The sequence below is a fragment of the Triticum urartu genome, chromosome 2 (genome assembly GCF_003073215.2).
Source record: "Triticum urartu cultivar G1812 chromosome 2, Tu2.1, whole genome shotgun sequence".
NCBI classification, from domain to species: domain Eukaryota; kingdom Viridiplantae; phylum Streptophyta; class Magnoliopsida; order Poales; family Poaceae; genus Triticum; species Triticum urartu.
Genome location: NC_053023.1, coordinates 43,569,225 through 43,583,264, shown reverse-complemented (window position 1 = coordinate 43,583,264; position 14,040 = coordinate 43,569,225). Strand labels below are relative to the sequence as shown.

General features: G+C 43.1%; 1 pseudogene; it reads left to right on the top strand.

Annotated features, from left to right (window-relative positions):
• Nucleotides 1–454: 454 nt before the first annotated feature.
• Nucleotides 455–8,941, top strand: LOC125535552 (annotated as a pseudogene).
• Nucleotides 8,942–14,040: the final 5,099 nt, after the last annotated feature.

Sequence of the window (14,040 nt, the reverse complement as noted above, 5' to 3'; positions counted from 1 at the left end):
TCACATAAGTGAAAAGCGCGGTGCTATATATGTTTGATCTGTGGCAGCTACTCTAGTTGTCACTGAGCGCTGTTAAACAGTCTGAATTATGTGTGGTTTTGCCTTGGCTTTAATAAGAGTTGGGGCGGGGGGAAACCCCTTTGTTTTGTTTTTTAAAGGTCAGTTCATCAAACACAAGCCACAGGCTCACAGCACGAACACTGAGCAAGCACCCTGCGGTCCGGGCCTTCCCCTATGCTGCCTCGGAGGCTAGGCCCGCGCCTATGCTTCGCCTGTGCCAATCCCACCGCCGCATCATCTTGCTCCACTCCGTCCCGTCGGCGCCCACGCCCGCGCCCGCGCCTGCGCCTCCTGCCTTACAGGGGCCATGCCAATCCCATCGGCTTCTCGGCGATGTGCGCCGCCGGTTCCCTGCCCGGCCCTGTTGCGCAGGACGACGACGCAGGTGCCTGTGCTTCACTTGATTAGTATCGGGCGGGGATTTTATCTGGGTGTCTTGGTAGTGGTCGGAGATTCGCTTGTTTCGCGTGCTAAATTTTAGTCGCCTGACCTGTTTGTTCTGATAATATTCAGTTAGCTCAGCTCGTCGAATCTCCTTGATTAATCGTGTGAATGACTGGAATTTCAGATGCTTTGTAATCTTAGGGGAACAGAATTGTTAATCTTCTGTAGTTTAGCCAAGATACATACTGCTTTTGCCTTTTCATTTGTTTTAACTCTATTAAGGAAGTGCTGGTTCAGAGTTAAATATGCTTCACCCATCAAAATGAATCTGCTCATACTGTCCACTCCAACCTCAGTTCTGAAGAAAAAGGAAGATTTAGCCAAGGGCGCTTTAATTTTTGTATAATTAGCAGAACCGTATTCCAGTTTGTCGATGATACGTCTACCTGCAGTGTCAGGATATCGTATCCCTCCAAAGGAAATTCAGGAAATTGTGGATGTGCCACCGAATCCCAGTTACCATCTCTCCCCTCGCCGAGATAGGATCATGTTCCTGAAACGTAGAGCTATGCCTCCATTGTCCGAGCTCGCAAAATCCGATAAAATACTTGCTGGCATACGGATCGATTCCAGTTCTAACATGAGGAGTCGAATGTAAGTAACATAACTTTTATCATTTCGGGATAATATGTGATCGTAACCTTCCTATAGTTAACAGTTGGCTGATTTAGGTCCTTTTATACTGGGATTAGTATCCATTTGCTGATGGATGATGGAAGTTTGGGTCCAGAGAAAGTGGTCCATGGATATCCAGATGGTGCAAAAATTAATTTTGTAACATGGTATTTTTTTTTCCAACACTCTTCAGTGTGTCTCTTGTAGTATACAGCCGGATTATGGTGTGCCGTCCCTTTTTCTGAACTACTTCCTCTTGTATCTTTCTGAATTTCAGGTCACCAGATGGTCAGAATGTGGCCTTCACTGTGCGTTATGAAGATGAGGTGATTAGCTGATGCTTTAGATATGAAATGGAGCACCCTTTGAGGGGATATTAGATTTCTGATTATGTTGTCTATTTGGTGCATTTCATGACTTGTGTAGGTGGGCAGTGACAGCAATTTAGCATTGTGGGTTGCTAATGCAGAATCTGGAGAAGCTCGGCCACTTTTCAGACAAACAGACATAAGACTGAATGCTATTTTTGAGCTGTGAGTGCCTTTTGGGTTTTTTCAGGTGAACTGTCTTTCTGTTCTTTGTTTCTCTCAGAAATTAACACTCATCTTATACAGATTTGTGTGGGTGGATCATTCTACCCTGTTGGTCTGCACTATTCCTTCATCACGTGGTGATTCTCCGAAGAAGCCATTGGTTCCTTTTGGTCCAAGGATTCGCTCCAATGAGCAGAACAATGTCATTCAGATGAGAGCCACAAAAGAAATGCTGAAAGATTTGCATGAGGAAGAATTGTTCGATTACTATGCAACCTCTCAGTTAGTACTGGTTTCGTTGGATGGGATAGTGAAACCAGTAGCTTCCCCTGCTATATATACTTTCCTTCACCAGATGAAAAGTACTTGATGCTCACCTGTGTTCACAAGCCATATTCTTCTATAGTCTCGTATAAAAGGTTTCCCAAGAAGGTTGAGTTGCGGACAGTTCATGGTAGATTTGTCCGTGAACTTTGTGATCTACCCCTTGCTGAAAATATTCCAATTGCAGCCAACAGTGTCCGTAGGGGAAAACGTTTAATCAGGTGGAGGCCTGACATGCCTTCAACCTTACATTGGTGAGTCACAAAGGCTTAGTCTTTTAATTCATGATGCACAAATGCAGTTTGTATTAAAAAATGATACTATGTTCAGTTCTGATAAGCAAATACTAGGTAAACTCATTCCTGTGGTATTTTTAGTTCCAGTGAAGTTATGCCTCTTTGTCGCACTTGGTGGTTATGTCTTTGCTTATTTATGCAGTTGTCTTATTCTTATAGACCGTCCAAATTTGTCGCTTACATTATTTATGCACTTGATGAAATTCTTCTAAGCTCAGGGATGAAATTAGTTACTTCTAGGTTTGGTTTACTAGTCAGAAGTTACCTGCGATAGCCAACCTCAAATTAGTTAGGAATTAGGAAGAGAGTAAAACATTTGTGAACAACATTTTGCCTTCCGACCTCAATCATGGCCTAATTGTATGTGATGTGGTTTCCTTTTGTAGAAAGGCAATCACTATACTAATGATAATCCCTGATTCATTAGTTGTTTACACCACACATGTAGACACGCATGCTTAACTATAACAGAGGACCAGTGTTATGTTCTTAAATCACATCTGATATTTTCCAAGGGTGGAGGCACAAGATGGAGGAGATGCAAACGTTGAAGTCTTACCACGTGATATAGTTTACATGGAACCTGCTGAGCCTTTAAATGGCGAGAAACCTCATGTCCTGCTTAAACTTGACCTTCGGTATAGGTATTGAACTACTGCGGGGATAACACTTTCTTCTCATGATGTTACAATTGAAACACTACTTTAGCTTCATGGAGATATATTTTAATTTTGGCATTGAAACTGTAGCTTGTAAAAAAAATCTTAGCCTAGTTGTTTTTGACCTTGCACTTAAAATACTCACACCTACTTTCTCCAGCTGCCCATGTCTATGATGCTAGACTACAACTCATGTTTTTGTCAAATCTGCAGAAGGATCTCTTGGTGCCATGGATTGCATGCACTGGTATGTGAATATTGGCACAAGACACGCAGAACAAGAACATGGGTCATCTCTCCTGATTGCAATGATCTTAGCCCACGATTATTATTTGATAGATCTTCTGAAGATGCTTACTCGAGTCCAGGCTCTCCAATGATGTGCAGAACTCCCGCAGGCACCCTTGTCATTGCAAAAATTAAGACAAACTATGAAGGGACCTATATCCTAATGAAGGGACAGGGTGCCACACCAAAAGGAAGCATCCCTTTTCTTGATCTCTTAAACATGTATGCTGGTCTCTTTCAATCATTTCTGCTCCACCTCTTATTTCCACTGTTGTGATTGTTTGAATCTGTTAACATAACATGGGGTCAACTTGCTTTTTTACAGAACTACGGGAGCGAAAGAGCGGATATGGGAAAGTGGTGTAGACAAGTACTATGAATCTGTTCTTGCACTGATGTCATACCATCCTAAATGTGAAATCCAGCTAAATGAACTAAAATTTCTCATATCGAAGGAGTCAAGAAGCGAAGCTGCCCAATATTATGTCAGTATCTGGCCTGATAAGAAGCAAGTCCAGATTACAAGTTATCCCCATCCATATCCTCAGCTGGCATCATTGCAGAGAGAAATAATCAGATACGAGCGAGATGATGGTGTTAAACTTACTGCTACATTGTATCTGCCTCCAGGCTATAATCCATCGAAAGACGGGCCTCTTGCATGCTTGATTTGGTCTTATCCTGGAGACTTTAAAAGCAGAGAGGCTGCTGGACAAGTCCGTCGTTCACCCAATAAATTTGCACGCATTAACAACAGTTTTCCTCTTCTTTGGTTATCTAGAGGGTACTATCTTCTTCTTACTTCATTTTTTTATGCATAATTTTTGCAATTTTATGCCCCGTCATTTGGAAAATATAATTTTATTTATCTTTATGCCGCATCTTATCTTACAGGTTTGCTATTTTGGCTGACCCGACAATCCCTATAATTGGTGAAGGAGACCAGGAGGCGAATGACAGGTGGTGTTCTACCTATTCAGCTAATTTTTTTATTCACTTTCCTGTCCTTTAACTTCTAGGGCTGCTACTTCATAAAAACAGTGTACTCACATACTGCTGCATTAAACACATAGTCATCGAGTTGAAATAGACCTTATTGTTGTCATGAGATAACTACATATGATGCTCACTTAGACGGTGATTTATTGCTTTTCTAGGTACATAGAGCAGCTGATTGCTAGTGCGGAAGCAGCGGTAAATGAAATTGTAAGAAGAGGGGTAAGATTGTCTCTTTGTTTTATGCAGATAGTTTCAGATTTGCATGCCCATCTTCATGCATTTATGTTTCCCTGTACTTGCTTCTTACCCTTCTTTTGGATTAGTCATGCTTCGAGGTTAAGCACCTAAGCACTGGAAAAAAGGGGAACACATTCATAAAACCTCAAATCTGTATAATCCAGTCATGGAAAATGTAATTCAACGCATTACTCTCAAGACCTTTGATTATATAAATTTGTCCTGTTCTTCAGGTTGCTCACCCTGACAAAATTGCTGTGGGCGGTCATTCATATGGTGCATTTATGACTGCTAACCTCTTGGCACATGCACCTCATCTTTTCTGCTGCGGAATCGCTCGCTCTGGAGCCTACAACAGGACACTGACTCCATTTGGCTTTCAGGTTCAGCTCTGCCTATTCATTTAAGGAAGGAACATAACTCAAACATGGTGTCACCTGTCCCAGGTGGACTCCCTCTAGACACCACTGCACAACACACTTTCAGGTGGACTTGCCTTTGTTGATTTCTCCAGATCTTTTGCTTGCAGAAAGAGGTAAGGACGCTCTGGGAAGCTACCGATACCTATATTAAGATGAGCCCCTTCATGATAGCTAACAAAATCAAGAAACCAATTCTACTGATACATGGAGAAGAAGACAGCAAAGTTACAACAGCAATGCAGGTAGCAACAGTAGCTTCAGGGGTATTATGGGTTCTGAATGTTTTTTTTGTCCTACAGTTGTAGTTACTACTATCTAGGACTGAAATATTGCGATACTTTTGCAGTCAAGTCAATTTTATGATGCTTTGAAAGGGCATGGGGTGCCATGCCGTCTTGTGATTCTCCCATTTGAGGGGCACCGATATGCTGCAAGGGAAAGCGTTATGCATGTAATTTGGGAGACTGATAGGTGGCTGCAGAAATATTGTGCAAGTAATTCTAGCAGCACCCAGATTATCAAATCCAGTGGTGAGTGGTGAGACAACACAATCACATGTTGATGGTGCACCAGCATGCGAAGCTTTACGTTAAACTTCACCAAGATATCTAGTCTGGTAAGGCTTTCTGTGCAATTAAGTTATCCTTGTGTGATACTGCAACTAGTATGTAGCTGAATTTTAGATATCTTAATTTCGGTGCTTCTTGATTCTTTAGTATGGTAACAGTTAAATTCATGTGCTTGTGACTGGTGGGACAGGAGTTCTTTTTTTCCTTTTTTCCTTTGCGAGGGACAAGTTTTCTTTCCCAAGTACATGTTTAAAGATCGTGACACACTTCTTTATTTTTTCTATCTGAGTTGCTGAGCTTGAGACTCAAATAGACTTTAACGAGTGCTTCCCACTAAATTTGATCTGACATTCTTGTTTATTCTTAAGTCATGAATTTGATGGCATGTTCCTTTGCAGAGCAAGCTGATACTAATGGCCTTGGATCATTTCGGTGTAGGAAAATTTAAAGATAACTCACAATGATATTGGTGTGTTTCCATGTGCACACAGAAGAGTATCACTTCATTCACTGCTCTGTTTCCATATCATTCTTGACTCTTGTAACGCGAGAATCAGTAATCAACTAATCATATTCATACAGGCAGATAAACACCATTGCTATTTATGTACTTGTTGTCTGCTTCTCAAGTTGATATCTTCTTTGGAGTTCCTTTCTTGAATGTCACAGCATCATATCAAAGTGTTATATTATGAAGCTTTGCTAGTACAGAAATTTAAGGCCTGAAGACACCAACACTACAATTCCAATTATGATGAAGCATAACGAGGGTAAAATTCTATCCCATCCTGTTAACCAATGGTGCTTCAGTGAGGTCATTATGTCCGTTCTCAAACTCATTCTGCACATATGTTCTGTATTTGAGACACGAATCGATGCGATTCTAACCTCTTTTTACTGGTAAAATTGCAAAACAGTGAACAGTTGTAAGGTTCTATACGATGGGTATCTCGAATTAAGCATAACCATATCAGAAATCGCAAGAAGGAATCAGAGAAATTGCTTCAGTAAACTGATGTCTGTAGAATAATATGTCCTCACCTTACCACCAGCGTATCCTGTTTGCTTTGGATAGATGCTTGGTGTTTCTGTTACATATTCCCTTCAGATTAAATTGCTCCTATTGGCCTTCACAAAGTCCTCTCTTCACACCACACAAGATGATAAGGTACTAGCAAAGAAATCCTCTAAAAACATGGAAGGAAAAATAAATGTCGCAAAATGGGATTTAACATCTGAACTTATTTTATTCTTTTGACTTCCTTCGACAGTGATTGTGTCTCATCTCTAACTGATTGCACTCAATTGTTTTTTATTGTTAGGGCTGAAATAAACTTGGAAGCACCGAACATTTTCTTACCTGACAATCCAAAACCAAAAATAAGGAGACGTCATTATACGGGGTGAGTGAGACTATTGTTGCATATAACAAAACAAAGCAACGGGAAGGTCAATTATATGGTCCCCATCATCTGTAAATAGTTACAAACAGATACAAAGACTGTTCTACCATGTGAGCTTCTGTTCATGATGCCTAACAAATAAAACTTTTTTTGTTGGTTTTGTGATTGTGATACACCCAAGTTTCAGTCAAACAATATCATTTTGGATAACATCATAGACTAAGTCAGGTCTAGCTTCATCATATACGCAAGGACGTGATTTGGACATCAACAGTAGGTAGAATGAGACAGCATACTTTGATCTAACCACAACCAGCATCAATCATCAGGCGAAAATTTCCTTGTGGTAAATGACATTTTTTAAAATTAGGTTTGAACTTTGGATGTAGTCTTATTAATGACGCTTCTTTTTTGGCATTCAAGAAATATGACATGATTTATTTATTATCGATGAAAACCACAGGGCCAAGGGCTCTGTCCATTCATTGAAGAAAGTAAAATAATGTAAAGTATGTTGGACACATGAAAGGATCAATTTATAGAAGAGAATTTTGGACAATGAACTCTATCCACTTTGACAATACTACCATGCTGATTCAGAAGGCTAGCTAGGAGCCTAGGTAGGAGGATTGCTTCATCTGTGCTCAGATCAAAGAAGTGACATAGATGCTGACCAAAGCAACTGTGAGCACAAAGTAGTTCAGTATTACCTTGCTGGCAATACTATTATTCTGCACTGAACTTTGACTCCTCTTTAACCTGCAATTCAAGTTTCATTCACCACTTCATTTTGAATTTTGTAGAGGAAAATTCATCAGTATACTTGCGTAGGTGTATCACTATGGGTCAATTATTATTTTTAAGAGATTGTGTGGATGAACACACCACATGCACGTCGCACTCATGACATAAACGTACGTACACGCGTGCGCGTGCACTACACACGCTATGTTTGCAGGGGCAAGATTTTTTGATAGCATTTTAATGTAGGTCGTCATTGTCAGGGAATCAAATCCAAGCACACATTTTTAGCCATGTACAACCACATCAATTTTTTTGCAGGAGAAAAGACAAATGGTGATCTGAATTCTCTGAGCGTCAGAAACATCTCTGTGTCATAGTCTTGCAAGACTTGTGCAGGCCACAAGCCTCTCCATGTGTTCTGTCCATATAAGCAACACCCATACCATTCTGGTACGTTTCCTTCCCCGAGACTCCTTGCAACTAGGCGAGTGGAGAATTCTATCAGGTCACAACAGAAGGCCAAGACAGTAACTGCCATAGCCTCATCCAGCGGAAGGCTCTGTATGTTGCCCCTATCTTGTTCTCCAGAATACAATGCCTTCATCTGAGCTAGAGCTGTCCACGCACCCCATTCATTGCCGAAAGTCACAGCGACCGGCTCTGATCAATACAGAATATTTGCCTCTGTTTCGATCCTTTCGTCTAAAGGCTCCATTCGGGGTGTTTTCAGTCAGGGGGGGGTGCGAGCGAACGGCTGTGACGATGTCTGGGAGAAATATCGGAATGATTGGCCCATTTTGTGTGTGTGGGCAAAGTCAACAATCCTAAATGGTTCTCATGGGCACCTTTAGTACCCGTCTTTTTTGGGTGCCTTCCAATGATTCCCAAAGGCCAAGAAGGCAGGCCAGGCCTAGGAGCAACCACTTGCACATCTGATGGCTGTTACTGTCTTACAGTGGCAAGCAAAAGGAGAGGCGGCGAGAAGACGGGGAAACGCAGCAGCAAGCAAGCGACCGAGAAAGCAACCGTAGGCCGGTAGGTGCTGGAATTCAGAAAGCTCCAGGGACACGCAAATTTCACCCCGAGTTGTCGCGTTTTCGCCTCGATTTGTAGCCTCCTGTTTGATTCAGACCAATCACTGCCATAATAAAAGGTAGTAGATCATATCATTTGGTACCTCGCTTGACTATTGTGGTATGAGATTGTTTTTTGCCAAATCAGCGACTCACAGCCGGCCAGGTTAGTTGCCAGTTGCCTTCACTGGCACTGTATTATTATTAGCCTGCAACTGAGACATTTCGACCTCTTCTGTCACTCAATCTATTTGTACTGTTAATTCATTCACATGCATCCTTGGTAGTTTGGCATTTCCTGAAATTTGGATACCCAGACCAGGTTGATGTGGTAGGGTTATGAATTCCTTCCGGGTTTGGCGTTTACAGTCACAACACGGTCATTTTCTCAGAACTGAGTGAGAAATAAGCTTATTTCTTGTAAACAGCTAAGAGATGACCAGTACATTAAACTTTATAGGATCTGAGTGATTCTAAAAGAATAAAAGAGAGGAGATCAGATTGATTTCAGAACTTCAGATATGTGAGCATATACGCGCTGAGAGCAAAATCACTCAGGTGCGATCTTGTCAGAGGAAATGGAACAAATCCTTTTCGCATTTATTTAATATATGTGTGCTGCGTACTGAAAATTCCAATTCATTCCTTCAGTAAAAAGAAACATTTCCACTTACAGGAACCGAGATTTTCCCGCGTCGATGTACCCACATAGTGCCAGTTTGACATTCTATAATCGACGCCGATACCAGATCAAAGATTTGTTTTAAAACAAACGGTGCTGAATTAGATCGATGTGGCTAGCAAGCCCCTTTGGCAAAGTCCAAGCTCTCACTATAGACGTAGATCACGCTGCACTGCAGCCCTTTCAGGTGGCAAGGGTGTGTCGCCATATATTCTGGCTGTTCATGCTGCCGCGTGCAATCATATAATTAAAGCCTTGTGAAGTACAGTGGCGCATATATTCAGCTGGGCAGCTTTATAGCAGCGGCAAGCCAAAAAAAAGGTGAGTTTTGCTGCATATTTGTACTGTAACTTGAACAGTTTTGTGTTCCATATTTTGGCGATCACTCTTTTTGGAGTAGTAGTAGTGTAGGGCTGCTGTGCGGTCTGGGGTTTGGTCCACTTTAATACTGCTGGTCCTGTCGGCACAAGAGATTCCCAGTGTCACCATGATCCTAATTATGGCGACATTGTCATCGTGTGTAACCTTTTTAGTAGTAGGACGGCATGAACTTGCCCTGTTTCCCAGCAATGCGCATTACTGTAATTGATGCATTTGGAATGTACTTAAGAATCAATCCATCAACTAAATTGTTCCTTTGGGATGATTGATTTCATATGGAAACAATAAGAAAAAAAGTTAGCATCATCTCGCTTTTTCACTTGGGTGTGTATGAGACCCTTTTTGTTGCGCAGTAGATTTCCTTTTTTGCATAGGAGACAATTTTGGAAATCCACAAATGGTTAAGATTATAGAGTATAAGATAACACAACTTCGTTGAAAAGGTCCACGTTTAGTGCGCATAAAAAGAAGCAACCTAAACATATAGGGGCTATCAAAACAGCATAAATAAGACAAGTTCCGTAATCCATTTAAACTGATATTTCAGAGCAGGAAGAACACATACATATGCCAAAGATATCTTATCTACCTTTGGCATATCTATGTGTTCTTCTTGCTCTGAGTTCCATGCAAAAAAAAAATCTTAAACCTGTGAAAAGAGTTACAAGCAGAAACTTTCCACGAGCTAGACAGCTCGAAGCTATAGGGTGCTCCGATCGAATCGGTAGCAACCTGCCTACAGTACGGAGCAATAGTTTTTTTTTGTAAAGGAGGTGTCTATACATAACATGCCATGGTGCCACCAACCCTAGGGCAGGCTACCTAGCTGGATCTCTTCTCGATGAATGACGACACTGTGAACTCATAAGGTGCAAAGGACCTGCTGGGGCTACCTGGCATCATGCAAGCATACATGCATAGTTGCCCATGGCATTTTGGAAGATATAACAAGGTTCGGCTATGAGTTGTAGCAGCCACTGAGGCACTGACAATGTGGAACTATTTTTATGAGGCCCACCTGTTAGTCGGAAATAGGATCGAACCAGCGTGTTTTTATTACCGGTAGTTTTTAATAGTTGCGTGAGATCCACGAATTCATATCTGGCAGTACTTTTGTCGTAAGTAAAGAGTGTCCCACACGATACCGCCAATAATCCCTTCCGTGTATAGTTGTCCAACATGTGCATCCGATGTATTATATAGTGCATAACACAAAAGTCGGCACACAAAACTAGGTCATCGATGTGTTGTATGATCCGATGCATTGTATTATCATTTATAAAATCTCTTGTTATATTATCATCCATAGAAGTCAACGTCGAACTATTCTCATGCAGCCCGCCTGTCATTTGATATTTACTTTAGACGGGTATCAAAAAACAAGCTGTATGATTCGATGACCTAGTTTTGGAGTACATTCAATCGTATTGTATAGTGCGTAATATATAGGCGGAAACCAGTAAAACAAGGACCCAGCCCTTTCATGGTGGGGGCTTCTGCAAAAATGGCTCAAGCTTAATTCGCCCCACCAAAATAGCGATGGGAAAAAGCCCCTAAAAACTACTCCCTCTTATTCAAAGCTGCGACACTTTTTTTCGATCAGAGGGAGTACATTGTTGTTCTTTACAGGTTTGCCCTTTTGTCGTGTGAGCTTATTGTCTTATCTTTCTATTCAAAGTCTATAATGCCTTTGTACTGGAATAGATGACAAACTTGTGTCAGGTTGTCAAATATGAGACATTATACTACAAATGCCTTCAGATTCTTATTCATATTTCACCGTAAAGTTGTGCATATTGAATTTTAATTGTAGGTTTGGAGCCTGCCACATCTTGCTGATCTTTTTAATAAGAGAGCTTCATTGAAATAGGGGACAGACCCAGTTGAGCATATATCCATATCGACACTGAATGTACGTAAATTTTGTTTTAGCCCAAGTTTATCCCATCAAAACTTTATTAGAATAATAAGATTCCACCTTTTTGTTTACTCTTTGACAAAACACTATCAAAAAAATTGGTGAAGGTTTTCTTGCCCATAATTTGATATACAACAATACTGGTAGCAAAATATGAACTGGGGTAGACAAATAGAAAAATGCATGTTAAGCATCAATCCAACACAAGGTCTCGATTCCACCCTGTATCGAGGATTTGTGGCCTCTTGATTGTAACTCTTTACCAATGCAATAAACTCCCTTTACCCCCGCAAAAAAAAAATCCAACACAAGGTCCAAACTTGCGATGATAACCAATGACCATTTAGTATATGCGAGGTCTTGCACTAGGGCATCGCCGAGATATATATAAGAAAAGAGTATAAGCTGGAGCAATAAACTTTGTAAAAGCAGGGGCAATGGGGCACGCACGTATCCTTTGCTAGACATCAGAGGTCAGAGAATGAGCTTTATATATTCCAGTGTGAACAGGAGAGATATTCTCTCTTTCCGGTCACTAATCTCTTTAGACGACTTACCGAAAAAGGCTCGCCCCGCTTTATATATAAAGCAATTGCCCAAGCCAACATCCAACAAGGTTCAAGACCACACACACACGAAAGTACCAGACAAATAAGAACAGAGAGGGTTAATGCTGAGGGCACAGCTCAACAAGCCCCAAAACAAAAACAAAAAGGCACACGCGCCGGGAGAGACACAGTGTCTAGTCGGGCTCCGGGGGTGGCGGGGGGAGCGGGGGCGCCAAGCGGAAGGCCATCGATCGAAGGTCGGCGAGGAGGGTGCTGATGACGTCCCGGTCCTGTGGGCGGCTAAGATGCCGCCAGAGCTGCAAGTATCCACACAATTTAAAGATGGAGTCAGTAGCACGCCGAAGAGGCACCTTTTGGATGACAAGCTTACTGCGGACAGTCCACAGCATCCAGGCAAGGATCCCCACGCAAAGCCATCTAATATGCCTATAGCGAGGGGGAGAGGCCTGAATTTCCGCAAGCAGGTCAGGGACGTTGGTGTTGCACCACTGGCCCCCAACCGTTTCGTGGAAACAGGACCAAAGGAATTGTGCCGTGTAGCACGAGAAGAAGATGTGGTTGGTATCCTCTACCGTGCCGCACATGGGGCACATCCCATCCCCAAGTCCGTGGCGTTTAAGGACCTCAACGCCGGATGGGAGGCGGCCGCGGATCCATTGCCACAGGAATATCCTGATCTTCAGGGGCAGGCGGATGTCCCAAATCAAACTGAAGGGCTCGGTCGGCCATGTCCTCGATGCTGGTGGAGAAGCGGTCGGAGGGTTCTAGTCGCCAGGAGATGGCGTCCGGAGAGTCGGCAACGTCTATAGGTAGGAGGGCGATGTCCTGGAGGAGGGTATCCCAAGCCGCAACCTCAAGGGGGCCAAAGGGGCGGCGGAAAGCGAGGCGCCCTAAGTCAGAAACCCGAGGGGCAACAACGATGTCGAAGAGGACTGGAAATCGAGCGGCTAGGGGTTGTCGCCCAGCCATCTATCAAGCCAGAACAGGGTCGAGGACCCAGTACCCACCGAGATGGAAGTGCCAATGCGCAAAACAGGCAGTAGCTGGACGACGGCTTGCCAAAACTGGGAGCCGCCAGAGCGCTGACAGAATGCGAGAGGCTGTCCACGCAGGTACTTGTTCTGGATTATAGTAAGCCAGAGACCCCCATCTCCATTGGCAATGCGCCAGAGCCAACGGGTCAGGAGGGCAATGTTCATGCGCCGGGAGGACAAAATCCCAAGACCCCACAAAGGGTGGGGAAGTAGGGCCCAATGTTACCATTGATGTTCACCGCGGTCCGGCCACAGGAGACAAGCTGCATAACGCGGGTCACCCAACGATCGTCGAAGCCCTTGCGAAGCAGCACTTCTCGCAGGAATGGCCAGTGGACCGTGTCATAGGCTTTGTGAAAGTCTAGCTTTATGAAGACCGCGCGATGGCGTTTTATACGGACCTCGTGGAGGACCTCGTGGAAAACTAACACTCCATCGAGAATGAATCGGCCTTGTATGAAGGCGGATTGATTCGGATGGGTAATCGTGTCAGCTAGAAGGGTCACCCTATTGGCGTACTCTTTGGCCAAGATCCGAAAGATCACATTAATCACTGTGATTGGGCGGAACTGGCGAATATCCGAGGTGCCCGGGACCTTGGGGATGAGGGTCACAATCCCATAATTGAGTCGCCCAAGGTCCATTGAGCCTGAATAGAATTCTTCGAACAGAGCCATGACCTCCGGCTTGATGGTAGCCCAGAACGTTTTAAAGAACGTCATGGGCAGACCATCCGGACCCGGGGCCGAGGAGGGTTTCATCCCCTTAATGGCTGCGAGGACCTCGACCT